This window comes from Castor canadensis, chromosome 18 (assembly GCF_047511655.1).
Source record: "Castor canadensis chromosome 18, mCasCan1.hap1v2, whole genome shotgun sequence".
NCBI classification, from domain to species: domain Eukaryota; kingdom Metazoa; phylum Chordata; class Mammalia; order Rodentia; family Castoridae; genus Castor; species Castor canadensis.
Genome location: NC_133403.1, coordinates 42954650 through 42968346, shown reverse-complemented (window position 1 = coordinate 42968346; position 13697 = coordinate 42954650). Strand labels below are relative to the sequence as shown.

At 41.8% G+C, this 13697-nt stretch overlaps 1 long non-coding RNA gene across 1 annotated transcript; it reads left to right on the top strand.

The window, feature by feature from the left end:
- The first annotated feature begins 1736 nt into the window (after positions 1-1736).
- Positions 1737-11350, top strand: LOC141418787 (uncharacterized). The gene is made up of 4 exons (XR_012443423.1): positions 1737-1983; positions 2368-2487; positions 3238-3273; positions 7970-11350. It is a non-coding gene; the product is annotated as an uncharacterized lncRNA (long non-coding RNA).
- Positions 11351-13697: the final 2347 nt, after the last annotated feature.

The following is a 13697-nucleotide window of genomic DNA, read 5'->3' as shown; positions in this document are numbered from 1 at the left end:
TCCACCAGATATAAACAAATAACTCCTAACCTTAAAAAGAAAAGGGTCCTCCCCAGAGGCCAGCAGGGCACAGGAAGGGCAGCTTTGTGATCCATTCTTGGCAATAGTTTTCTGCTCCCCTCACCAAAAGAGACAATCAAGTGACTAGCATTTTTAAAATGCACAACAAATTATGTCAAATACTGCAAAAAGAATTAATAGTTTCTCTTGCAAAAAAATATTAATTTGGTTGACCAAGTCCCTGTCATACCTCATTGTCAATTAGATTTAACAGCTATTCCCTGACAAACTCAATGCCAAGTCCATCGCTGCCTGCCTGAGGTTCTCCAGGACACAGTAGCAAGTTCTCCTTACCAGGAAACTTATGAGATAATAGATTGCCTTTATACATATATATGTGCATAATTCATACATTTCCCCTCTCTCCATATGTGTGTATGTGTATACATATATGAGCACACATATGTATGTTCATCTTTATAAACTTATACAGTACCTGTTTATTTACTTAAGTATGTCTCTAAGTGTTGCCTCTGTTTGCACTGTGTTGCTTTCAGACATTTAAATTAAAAATAAAAAGAGGAAGGAGTGAGGAGTCATATTGATAGACAAGGTGCCCCAGGGGACAGGTGACAGGGAGGAAGAAATAGAAATGCTGGATGTACAGGGGCTCCATGTGCTGTCCACAGGAATAAAGACAATGACATTATAATCAATTGCAAAACACTGGCCTGCTCTAATTACAGTCTGCCCCAGGTTCTTTTTAGACTATGGGTACCGTGCATCTAAATTAAAATTGAACTTCAAAGCAGTTGGAAGAGGTTGCAATTCTAAGGATAGAAAAGTGTGATGGACAGGTTACTGGAGCTCTGCACCAGTGGCTGGGGACGGCAGAGAGGAAATGATAATAATACAACAGGTGAGGGCATACCTGGAAAGAGGGACAAGGAGAAGCCAACTCGGTATCAGAAAGTAACCCCCATAATGGTGTTGTATATTGAGTGTATAATACATATGTGTGTGTTACATACAATGTCATCTTTACATTGCAAATTTATATATGTAAATATGTAGAACATATAGAGAATAACACTAATATATAGAATAACATATAGTGTAAAACTAAAGTCTTATTTTTACATTATATTTGCAAAATATAGTCTATGCAACCCATCATATAGTTAATGTAGATTATACATTTCTATATACTGTATATATAGTCTTACCCTACAGCTCATTTAAGTTTGTCTCCATGGAGACAAAAGAAATTATCTCACTAGAAAAGTTCCAAGAGCGAGCTTAGCAGCTATCCAGCTTTGGTGTAAGGCTCCCTTTAATGCTTGCTTTGGCATTATTTGGGGTAGCATTTGGGGTCATAAACAATAAGTGAATCTGTCTTCACCACCAAAATGATGTGGCAGGGCATGATGCTAAGATAAAGAATTTATTTTTACCTTAGGACTTTTAAAATTATATTTTCTCTGTATTAAAGTAAATTTGGCCTGAACATACTTCCCCGTTTGAGTCCTTCAGTAATAAGCTGCAACCTAACTGGATAAGTAAACTAACTGAAGCCTACCTTGGGAGTTCGTGTGAGTAACAAATATCAGAGTCTCAGCCAATCACAGAAGCCTCTTGTAACAAATGGCAGCGTCTCAGCCAATCACAGCAGCTGAGCTCCAACCAATCACAGGCAGCTCATTTATGCAAAGACAGCACACCAAGCGGTAAGGAGCGAAATTCTGTGCCTCCGGTGGGGTTTGATGCCATAAACGTTGCCTGACCATGCAGAAACTAAAAGCCCTCTGAACCTGCTCTGGTTTTGAGAGCTGCCCATTTTACTAATCGTGCTTCCCTGAAATAAACTCCATCTTTAGTTTATGTGTGGATTTTCTTTTCCCAGTTGCTTTTCTAGAATAAGACACACAATTATGGGGAAGAGAAACCACCTGAACTCAGACCCATCCTCAGCGTGCTTTCCTGGTAAGTTTCCAAACCTGCATCATTGGGGACGAAGTTGGCAATCCCCAGATTCATTCTCCTTCCTGAAGCGTACCCTCAGATCTCTCGCAGATTCTCATTTTCATGTGAATATGCGATATTTCTGCCCAACCTTCCAAGGGCTTGATTCTCAGTTCAGCCGCATGCCAGAATCACCCCTACCTTTGGAAACACATCATCTTGTAGAGCGGGTGACCATAAGGAGGCAAAGAGGGGTGGCCGGGTGGTGGAGGGGCGAGCGGGAGGCCCATCCTAGGGAGCCATCACGTCCATTTTCACCTCTGCCTTATTGAAACTGTGGCATCACAAGCTGTGTCCACCTTTCTCGCTCTCCTGTTCCTGAACTTATTCCTTCAACGTCTTAAGGTACATGACAGCCAACGGCAACATTTACAGCTGACCTGGATAACTGCTGTAGTGAAAAGAATTACAACTTCCTCTCTCTTCTGCCCACCAGGGCTGATGTCATTTGTGGACTCAGAGCAGGTGCTGTCTAAAATTTATGTGTGTTTCTTTTAGTAAATCTTTGTTTAACAAAAGGCTCTTCCCCTGTATTCTGAAGCTGCATTTTTGACAATTTATTAAACTAACTCATGTTAGCTACATGTTGTAGGGATAGGAGTGTGAAAATGTCTGTCTTCTGTTGATTCATCCTTGAAAAAACAGACCTTAAATTTAGCTTTATAGTTATTCCTTGCTACACATTTACTCATAGTTACTCTACACATGGTTAAATTTTCCTTAGATCCCCTGACTGATGGATGCTGGACTCACTTGATAGGAGCTGGTTGGGATAAATGTCCACAAGCCCAGTGGCCTGAGAGATAAAAAAGGATCCAAGGTTTTAGGTGGTGCTGGAAGCAAAGTTTCTCATGTGATGTGTCCCACCCATGCTTTGTTCCTCTGCAGTAGATTTCACATATCTATTCCTGTCTTTCAGACTAGGGATCATTGGCTTCCACCAAGGCTGCTGTGGAACTGTTCAAGGGCCCCCAGAGATGTGCATCTCAGCTGCCCAAGGGCCTTGCTCCCAAAATAGGGGAATTCACATAGGTCTTGAACAACTGAAATCAGGCTGGCTTTGAACTCACTATGTAGTCCATGCTGGCTTAAATTTGTAATCTTCCTACCTGATAATCCTGAGTGCTGGGATTACAGGCATGGGCCACCAAACTCAGCCTTGCATGGTGGCTTCTTTCCTAATATTCATGCCAGTGTTTCTTCTGCTGTTTTCAGGTATCAGAAGGCCCCACAAACCAGATTCAGCAAAACGTAAGTAAACAGAAATAAAATTTGCAAGAGCATAACTAGATTCAAGGACTCAGTATTCAATTCCTCTCCTCTTAGTTCTGCCCGCTGCAACATTGCCTTCCTCCTTTGAGTCTGCCCATGCTTCAGGCTCTTATTACCCACACACCTTCCAGTCCTTGAAGTTAAAAGAAAAATCCATATCTGGTAATTCCTTCAACAGTCCTGGAATTTGTGCAATTTTTGCCAATTTAGATCTCTAACACTGTGGTCTTGGGAGCTGGGTTATACTGTTTGATCAAAAAGGTTGAGTGCCCATCTTGAACGAATCACTGGAGTAGAGGCAAAGGAGAGACACAGCTCACTCCAATCCTAACAGAAGGAGGATGAAGAAATCCAAATGTCTACTGTGGGCAGAGGAACGAGGCTCCCATGTGACAATCATCCACCCAAACTGTGCCGACTTACTTTGTGAGGTTCTGTATCTCATAAAGGGCTTTATAGGTTGAGCCTCAGTGTCTTCTTTTAGGAGAGAGAGACAGAGGTGTGGCTACTGGCAGATAACGATGTGCATATTAATGTGTGTAATAGATGTGCAATACATATCTGCTATAAACATAGATACAGGCATGCTGGTGTTGATATAGGTAGGTACCCAAAATTTCATTCTCTTATTGATTATGGATGACCTGTGTATTAGACCTTTTCAGAGAACTAATAGGCTGATAGGGTATGGAGAGAAAGAGAGAGAGAAGAAGAAGAGAGAGAGAGAGAGGGAAGAGGAGAGAGAGAGAGAGAGAGAGGGAAGAGGAGAGAGAGACAGAGAGAGATTAAGACAGAGGTATTAGAATTTGGCTCATATGGATATAGAGGCTGAAGGCTTCCATCATCTGAACTCAGCTGCTGTGGACCCAGAAGACCCAATATGTAATTTTTTTCAGGCTGACTCTGAAGTTAAAAACCAGGAGAGCCAATGATACAAGTTTCATTCCACAAGTAAGCAAGCTCAAGACCCAAGAAGACCCAGTGCTTCAGTCTGAGTCTGAGGGCTGGAAACAGACCAGTGTTCCAGCCCAGGTAGTCAGACAGGACTTCTTGCTCACTCAACCAATTTGCTCTATGCAAATCTTCAACTGATTGGATGAGGCCCAACCACAATATGGAGGACAATCTGTTTTACTCAGTCTATTGATTCAGCTGTTAATCTCATCCAGAAATATCTTCACAAGCACACATATCCAGAATAATATTTGGCCAAAGACCTGGATTCTTCATGGCCCAGTCAAGTGACACAAAGTATTAATCATTATACTCCCTTTTTAAAATATGATGTGTACTTTTAATATGACCCTACAATAGCACTGAGCAAAAAGAAATGAGAACATATTTCTCCACAACTGCACATGAATGCTCATTGCACATTTTTCACAAGACACAAAAGTTAGAGACAACCCTCAACTGTCCATCAAATGAATAAATAAAAAAGGACTGGAGACATAGCTCAAGTGGTAGATTGCCTGCCTATCAAGTGTGAGGCCATGAGTTCAAACCCTAGTACTGCCAAAAATGAATGAGTGGATAAACAAAATGTATTCCATTCATAACCTGAGATGCTGCTCTGCAATAAAAAGCAATCTAAAAATGGGTGAATCTAAAACTATGAAGTCAAGGCAGAAAATCAAACACAAAGAGAACCTATGGTATGGTAGTTAAAATTCAGGAGTAGGCAAAGCTAAACTAGGCTGGTAGACATCCAAGCCATGTTTGCCTCTAAGAGTCTTATTGCACAATAACTTGCATGCAGAGACCTTCTGGAATGAAAGAAATTCTCTAGATGAGTGTGGCATGGTTGTAAGCATTTGTTAAAAACTCAGAACTCTACTGACAAACTAAATAATACAGCAAAGAACTTATGTTCTGGGAAAACAATTATCACCACAAACAAACAAAAACAGAAAACAAATACCCTCAGTAACAGACTCTTCACTTGCCACCAGTCCTTCCACACCTCCACCCTAATAAAACTAGGTGGGAGTCTTGGGAAAGCCATAGTTCTATGACCTTTGTGGGCAACATCAGACTTTGGGGCTATAGAAAAAAAATTGAATGGAGAAAGGAAGGAAAAGCATACATGCTGTGGACACCTGTGGCTTCTAAAGCAGTGCACCCCATCTGGTACCTGGCACAGGTAAGTTCAGAGACTGAGCAACAGGTGTGGATTAACTTTTCATCCTCTTCCTGCCAGGTAGAAACTGGGTCAGCCAGAGCTCCCAGACTGGTTGTCTCTGCCTTCGAGTGTCCTCATCCATCTCTCCCCATTATTATCTATGTTATTCTAGACCAGAGAAGGCTGGGTGTCATTGTTTTAAGCCAATCAGACCTCCCATCACCTGGACACGCTGATGGTCATTCTAGTTGCTAGGTTGCTAGGTGCATGTCTGGCTCCAAACAGAACACAAGAGTAGGTTCTATGAGATCTGTTGTGGCCCCAGCAGGGAGCTGGCAACCAGAAGCCAATTTGTGGGATCCTTCAGTGATGAACTCTCCATGTCATCCCTTCCCATTCATCCTGGAGAATCAGAGCAGGCTTTGGTGGTAGTGCCTGAAAACATAAAACAAGAGCCAAGGCCCAGGTTGGTGTGGTTCTCTTGAGGGATGGAGGTGACTAGTGTTATAGAACCCTGCTAACTAATTTGAAAATGAGAAAAAAGCTACTGCTCTACTCTCTTCAGTGAAAGAATATTCTAAAAGCTCATGACAAGCTCAGCTGATTCTCAAAACCTATGGAGACCATAATTTGCCCTCCATGGAAATCAGATCTTTAAATATGCTATACACTTCAATGTTAGCAGAGTTAAAAATCTGACTGGGTCCATCTCATCTTGTGAGGATACAATAGACCATCTCAAAAAATAACCAGACAGGGGGTCCTTAGCTTTCATTTAGAGCATGGCTTAGGCTCATATTTAAAGATGAAGATGGTCACTAGAAAAAAAAATGTAAGTCCTCAAATATCAACAGCTAAGTCCAAATATCTAAGATTCATTCTAGAAGAATGAAGAGCAACCTTCTCAAACTAATGAACAGTGTGAATGAAAAAATGCAAAAACAAAACAAAACAAAAGGCTACTTTCAAAAGAACTAAAGGATGGAAGGAGAGGGTGATGGAGATGAAGAGGAAAGGTATTCTTGGGGTCTCTAGCAAAGATAAGGACCAAATTCTGAATGATAAAGGAGCTCACTCCCTGATCTGGTGAAAGGTTGCAGAGATGGCCTGTGTGTGCATGGTCCTTCCACCATGCGGATGGGGTGATTTGGAATTAGATGTAGTGTGAATCACAAAGTGGGAACCACCTGAACAATAGCACCAGGCATTTTGCAACAACCGAATTCTGCTGCTGAATTAATGGCATCTTTAAATACCCCGGAAGAAGAAAAACAGGAGATGTACAAGACAGCTGAAGAAAAGCAAATAATTGAAGCAACGTGAGTTCAAATTTAAAATGTCCAAATTGAGCAAGCATCTTCGCAGTCAGGAAATGTACAATCAGAAAGTGCAATTCAAACACTTCAGCAGAATTCAAAATACATCTGAAATACACTGGGAACATGTGGCGAACCTCTGAAGAAAATGACTAGAGGAAAACTGTATCACTTAGAGAATGAGAAGAAGATTTCTATGCCTTGCCCCTAAGTGCCTCTGGATGACCAAAGAGTGACCAAAGTCCTTGAAGATAAATTAAAATGTAACAGTTACTTTTATCAATGCCAGTTTACCTCCCATGGAGAAGCGTGAGAAAATTGGCAGGCAAAAATGTCCATGGAGAGAAAATGATCTGCACAGAAAAGTCACTAGTTAACTAAGTGAGGCCCCACATCTGAACTCTTATCCAATGGCCTTGAACCAATGGTCTCCTGCTCCAGACTCAGCCCTGGGCAGATGCTGGAATATGGGGGACCCACTGGGGAATCAGAGTCTGAAGTCAGAGTCTGGCAGAGCTGGGCCACTGAGTGATGAAACCAGCCTTGTGTCTGATCCCCACTGCTCAGGATCACCAGAAATCACCTCCTTTCTTGAAAAGTCCTGTGCGTATTTAATTTATATGCACAAATTTGTTGAGAGGAAGGGAACAAATGTTATGAGAACCCTGTTTGTGCTTCATACATTAAGAATCCAGCATCTCCTCTTCTCTTCTTTCACCAGTTTTGAAAGAGAAAGGAGAGTAAGAGAGAGACAGAGGGAGAGAAGAAAAAGAGGGAGAGGAGAGAGAAAGGGGAGCTGGAGATGTAACTCAAGCAGTAGAATGCTTACCTAGCAAGCACAAAGCCTTGAATTCGTTACCCAGTACTGCCAAAAAAAAAAAAAAGGTTTTGGGTTGAGCAAAATGGTAGTGAACAACTATAATCCCAACTAGGCAGGAAACAGGTAGGAGGAGAACCTATGCAAAAAACAAACTAAAGCAAAAAGAACTTGGCTGAAGTGGTAGAGCAACTGCCTAGTAAGAAAAAGTCCTGAGTTCAAACCCCAGTACAAAAAAATAAATAAAGTAAAGGAGGGTGGGGGAAGGGAGAGGGAGAAAGAGAGAAAGAACACACTAGGGAGGAAGAAAGGGAGGGAGGCACACAAAGAAAGCAATGAAAAGGTACTGGAAAACAGGCTGTGAACCATGGAAGTGATTCCAGTTGGAAAAGCACCGTTTTTGTCTTTGTTACTGCTCAGACCAAAAGCTGGTGGATTCCCGGGCTTCACAACATTCAGAGGATCACAGGAAGCACCCACCTCTTCTTTGTGGTAATTCCTGAGAAGACCAGGACCCAGTTGCCAGGACGGAACGTGGTGTACAGCAGTGCCTGCTGCTGAAGAATGAAGGGGCGGGTTGCAAGGGACTGAAATCCAATACACTGGCTTATGGAAGTGGAACTTATTGGTTCCTGTAAAGTATACCATGATCAAGGTGCTCAATCTATACCCACAGAAATCTCATTTCTTAGAAATATTTCTGGGCTGAATTTCTATGTCTTTACAGATAGACTCTGCACATCCTATAGCACATTTGGCCACTAAGCTTCTCCAGACTTACAATGTAGCAAATTGGCAATACCAGCTCAGATCTCACAAGTGCAAGATGCTGTTTTCCAGTGATGCCAGCAGAAATCTGAGGCTAGCTTTTATTGACTTGGGTTTAATCACATACCTATCCCTCAACAGCCACTGTCATTAGGGCCAAAGGATATTCTAATTATCCATGCTAACACAATAGGGTGGGTTGACACTGATGTGAACCAAAAAATTACAAATAATGGAACTTTGATTCCCTGAAAGAAAAATTGAGGCACTCTTCCTGAGAAAGGCAGAATAAATCATATTCAGGTAGAGAAATAAATGCAGTCTTTCCATGAAAAACAGCCTCCAGAGTCCTGGCTCAGATTTGAACTGGTATCACTGCCAAAACTAGCACACAGTGGTATCATGGGAGTCTCACCCAGAATCTAGGCTTCTACCCTGTTCTGGAACATGGAGGGGGCCTTGGAATTCTGAACCTCTTATTAGTATTAGTGCGAGGCAGACTCAAGGCGTTGCCAACACAGTGGGGAAAAAGATGGTCCTGTCCTGTTCTGCACAATTTCAGGTTGCTCTTTAGGGTCACACTTGAGCAGTTTCCTTTAGAATTTTTCCAGGAAGCCCTATTTGTGGAACTGGGAATTTCTAACTGAAACAGAATTCATTACACTGCACAATTCCCTCTGTGCCCAAACCTCAGTGAATCTCCCTAAGTGCTGACCAGATGGAGGCTCCAGGCTTGTGCTAGTCACAAGGGACTTCCCTCTTGTCTGGCCTCCTGAGTTATATATTTCATTACCAAGTCATTGTCCTGTATTATAAATCAATCAATACTGCCTGGGTCCTCTCAGAGCACAAAGTACCAATTTCCCATTCCTCTGCCATCAGTTCTGTGTTGCCTAGGAACATTTCCCCTGAAAGGGCTCAGCAAGTCCACACCCCCTCAAAGACAGCTTTGTGACCCAAACCCTCAGGGGGGCAGAACAAGTCATCAAAAAGGAAGCACCACTTTTACCAGTGGTGTGAGAGTTAGCCTTGCAATTCTGACAGTGTGGAACAGTAACAGCAACTACGATGGCCTTTCTCTCCTACGGGTTACAAAATTACTATCCCTCATTCTTGACATGGAATTGGGTCCTATCTACCTTCCATGTCTAACCCCTCTTGCTTCCTCTTGGTCTCTACATCCCAGCCCCAAGCTTGGCCTCTCTGTCAAAACATCACCTTCTTTTCTACCTTAGGTCTTTTCAGGACTTTTCCTCCTTGCCTGGAAATCTCCACTTCAGAAGTCTTTCTTGCTGGCTACTTATTTTTCAGAGAAGTCCTCCTTATATCCACCAATCCGCAGTGACACCATGTTGTGGTTCATAAAGCCACTCAATTTTGTCTCCTTCCCAGGCACATCAGACTGGCTGGTGTTTCTTTGTTATTTATTGGTTTAATGTCTTTGACTCACCACTGGAATTTAAGCTCTACCTAAGCAGGGAATGTCTGTCATTGTCACCACTGTTCTGATGCAGACTGATGAACACCCTCATGTCAACTCCAAGTACTTATGGATTCCCAGAGTGCAACCATGGAAACAGATGCACAGCCCAGAAGGGTCAGTTTTAGAAGATCCAGCTTCCAAATATCAAATGGGATATAATTTATGTGTAAAAATGTATCAACAGCATCTAGTCAAAGTGTAAAATTCTATGAATGTTAACATTTATATATCCAGGAAAACACCACCATAATTCAGATACAGTCACTTATCTGAGCACAGTGGCTCATGCCTGTAATCCTAGCTACTCCAGAGGTAGAGATCTGGAGGACCATGGTTCAAGGACAGCCTGGTAAAAAAGTTTGTGAGACCAGATGTCAATCAGTAAACTGGTGTGGTGGCAGAAGTCTGTGATCCCAGCTATTCAGGAAGCTGAATGCTGTAGGTAGGAGGATCAAGTCTGATGCTGGCCCCAGGCAAAAATGCCAGACCCTACCTGAAAAAGAACTAAAACAAGAATGGGCTGAAGGCATGGCTCAAGTGGTAGAGTGCCTGCCTAGTAAGCACTAAAGCCCACAGTTCAAACCCCATTACCTCCGGCGGGGGGAAAAGACACATTTTCATCATCCCCAAAAGACTCCTGGCATCCCTGCATCATCTCTCCACTTGCCCTTTATGCTGGGCTACTACTAATATACTTTTGACCCAATGAATTAGTTTTCCATTTCAATAAAGCTAAAATAAATGGAGTCAGAGACTAAGGATCATAGTGTATCTGGCTTCTCTTAAGCAGGCGTACTGATAACGAGATCCACAGAGGTTGACACGCGTATAATTAGTTTTCTTGCTATTGCTTTGTAAAGATATTCCATTGTACATTTATCTGATTTTTATTATTTATGCACAAACTGTCACTTTATTGTTGACTCATCCACTGAAGGGACAAGGAGTGTTTCTCTGCTGTCCTGATTCAGCTTCATTCCTGGGACAGATCTGTGCACCTGGGGTTCAGGTGCAGGGTTTTAGAGACCTGTTCTCCTGCTGTGGCAGCCAAGGAATTTTGCCTCTATGCTCCTCCTGGTAGCAATATCATAGTCTGTGAAATGAAGAAATTCCTCTCTCTTGAAGAGACAAGAAGATTTTCCTTCCCTGCAGAAACAAAGGGCTCTTACCCATATCCTAGGGATTAGTTATTTGCTTCCTCTCACCCCACCACTTAATGTTTTAGATTGGTAGGGGAAAAATATGGGAAACAGGTGGAGACTTGAGTCCTGCCCCAAGAGGCCACAAGTCTTCATTTGCAGGTACAAGCCACCCCGGAGTCTCTGTCAGCAAAGACCTGCCCTGCCTCAACCTTTCTTATGAACACCCATCTAGGATCTGAGAAATCAGCTTGCACTAGTGTGTGGGACCCTCCTTGTGTCTGGAGCTCCTGCTGTTCCAAACTAGCAGGGTAGCTCACACACACAGTCCTTCACCATTCATTGAAAATTTAGCTAATTTCTTCCAAGCCACCTGTATGGAAGCCATCCTTTTATCCCATATTCTGACAAAAATAAATAATAAATAAGCAAGCTTCGGTGTCCTGTCTCTCTTTGAAAGGTCTAATCCTTCTCTGGAATTCACCTTATCTGGTAAACTTAAACCTCAGCTCTCTGGTAGGCAAAAGAATATTTGTGACTTTGTAGATGACCAGGGTGGCCTGGGTTTTACTTGTTAATTAAAAGTGATATTCTTAGCTGGACACTAATAGCTCACGCCTGTAATCCTAGCTACTCAGGAAGAAGAGCTCAGGAGGATGGCGGTTTAAAGCCAGCCTTGGGCAAATAGTCCGAGAAACGCTATCTCAAAAAAAAAACAACACAAAAAGGGCTGGTGGAGGGGCTCACGTGGTAGAACATGTGCATAGCAAGTGTGAGGCCCTGAGTTCAAACCCTGGTACTGCCCCCCCAAAAAGAATGATATTCTTTATCACGTTCTGATTCCTAAGCAGAAGAGAAAGCCTATATTTTTCCTAGATCTTTGCATTTTATACTTCCACTCCAGCTTCTTCTTGTCACTGAAGCATGATCCAACAGCAAGCTTTTTCTCTACTCTAATGCAGAGATCACTGTAGCATCTGTAAGTACTACAGCTATCATCCCAGTATAAAATCAGCCCAGGAAAGATGGCCCAATTCTTACACAGACACCTGAGTCTCAGAAGTTCAAGTGTCAAATCTTGGAATATTTCAATTAACAGAATATCATTGTAAGACATATAGTGTCCATGCAGTTAAGTATTAATCTATGCCAAGATAAAAATTTTCACATCTTCAACAGGATATAGAGCTTAAACTCCATGCTAATTTTCTGATATTTAAAGAGTTCTAAAACTCAAAAAGGAAAAGAAAGAGCATGAAAAGATGATTCATCAAAAGAAGACATACTAACAGACAATAAACAGGTGAAAATTCTTAACTTCACCAGTAACAAATATTTGCAAATTATACCTGTCCCTCAGTGTCCAAGGTGGATAGGGTCCAGGACGCTCTGTGGATGCCCAAATCCAAGGAGATGCAAATCCATTGTAAAAATAGCACAGTGTGTGCCTATACCCTGCACACATCCTACTGGCTACTTAAATCATCTCTAGGTTATTTATAATACCTGGTACAATGCATATGCTCTGCCAATAGCTGTACTTTACAACAACAAGACATAATTTTTTGAAGTATTTTTGAAACATGATCAATTGAATTCCTGGAGGTGGAACCCATGCATCTGGAGGGCCAGTTGTACTTAACAATATATCAGTATACTGATGCAATTGAAAATATATATGGAAAAAGAGATAATATCTAAAATTTACATTATTATGAAGAGACAAAAAGTTGTGTTTGCTATTTAAGAAAGTTTTACATTCTTTTGGAAGAACTTAAAGACAGCCAGGTGTGGTGGCAAACTCTTGTAATCCCACCAACTAGGGAGGCAGAGATCAGAGGCGAATCACTTTTTGAGGCCAGCCCAGGAAAAACTTAGCGAGACTCCATCTCAACAAACAAGCCTGGCGTGGAATCATGCATCTGTAATCCCAGCTACGTGGGAAGCATAGATAGGAGGATCGTGAACTAAGAATGGCCCCGAGTAAAAATGCAGGACCGTACCTGAAAAACAACTAAAAGCAAAAAGTTTGGGAGCATGGCTGAGGTAGAAGAGCACCTGCCTAGCAAGTGTGAGACCCTGAGTTCAAACCCCCATATGGCAAAAAAAAAAAAAGGTAAGAAAATTAAAGAAACTACACTTAATTCTTAGCCCTTTTTTCACATTGAGATGCTCACTCACCCTGTGGGACTCTCACTATGAGCAGGGCTGAAGTTCAAATATGTTCACTTCTAATTGCTGATAATAAGATGCATTTGGAAATCTGTGCCTAACAACACAGACTTGGTTCTATCATAACTTGAAAGTTGGAAACCTGAAAGGTAAAATACCAAAAATGGACAATTTCCAATTGGACCACCAAAACAGTTTAAATGAAATCTGAATTAGCTGCCAATATTTAGAAAAATGATTTCCCACATAAAAATCCAGAATGCTGGCTTCTCCTCGGAGAGCATAAAAAAAGAGCTGGAATTCTCCATTCTACTACGAGTTAATAATGATAAGCATTTAAACTACAAAGAGAAACGAGGCTACAGCTAAATATAACTTCCCTTTTGACTGGCCCTGTCTACAAAATACCCACCATTCCTTCTGTATCATGCCCTGTATTTTCATGAACTTACTGTACTTGTCTGAAACCTGTACGTGGATATATGGCACTGAAATTAAGTTACTAACTGCACATTCATACAAGGAAACACTGGATACTTGATGTGAGAACCAATTAAAGTCAGGTCTCTTCTGTCAAAGGGGTTAA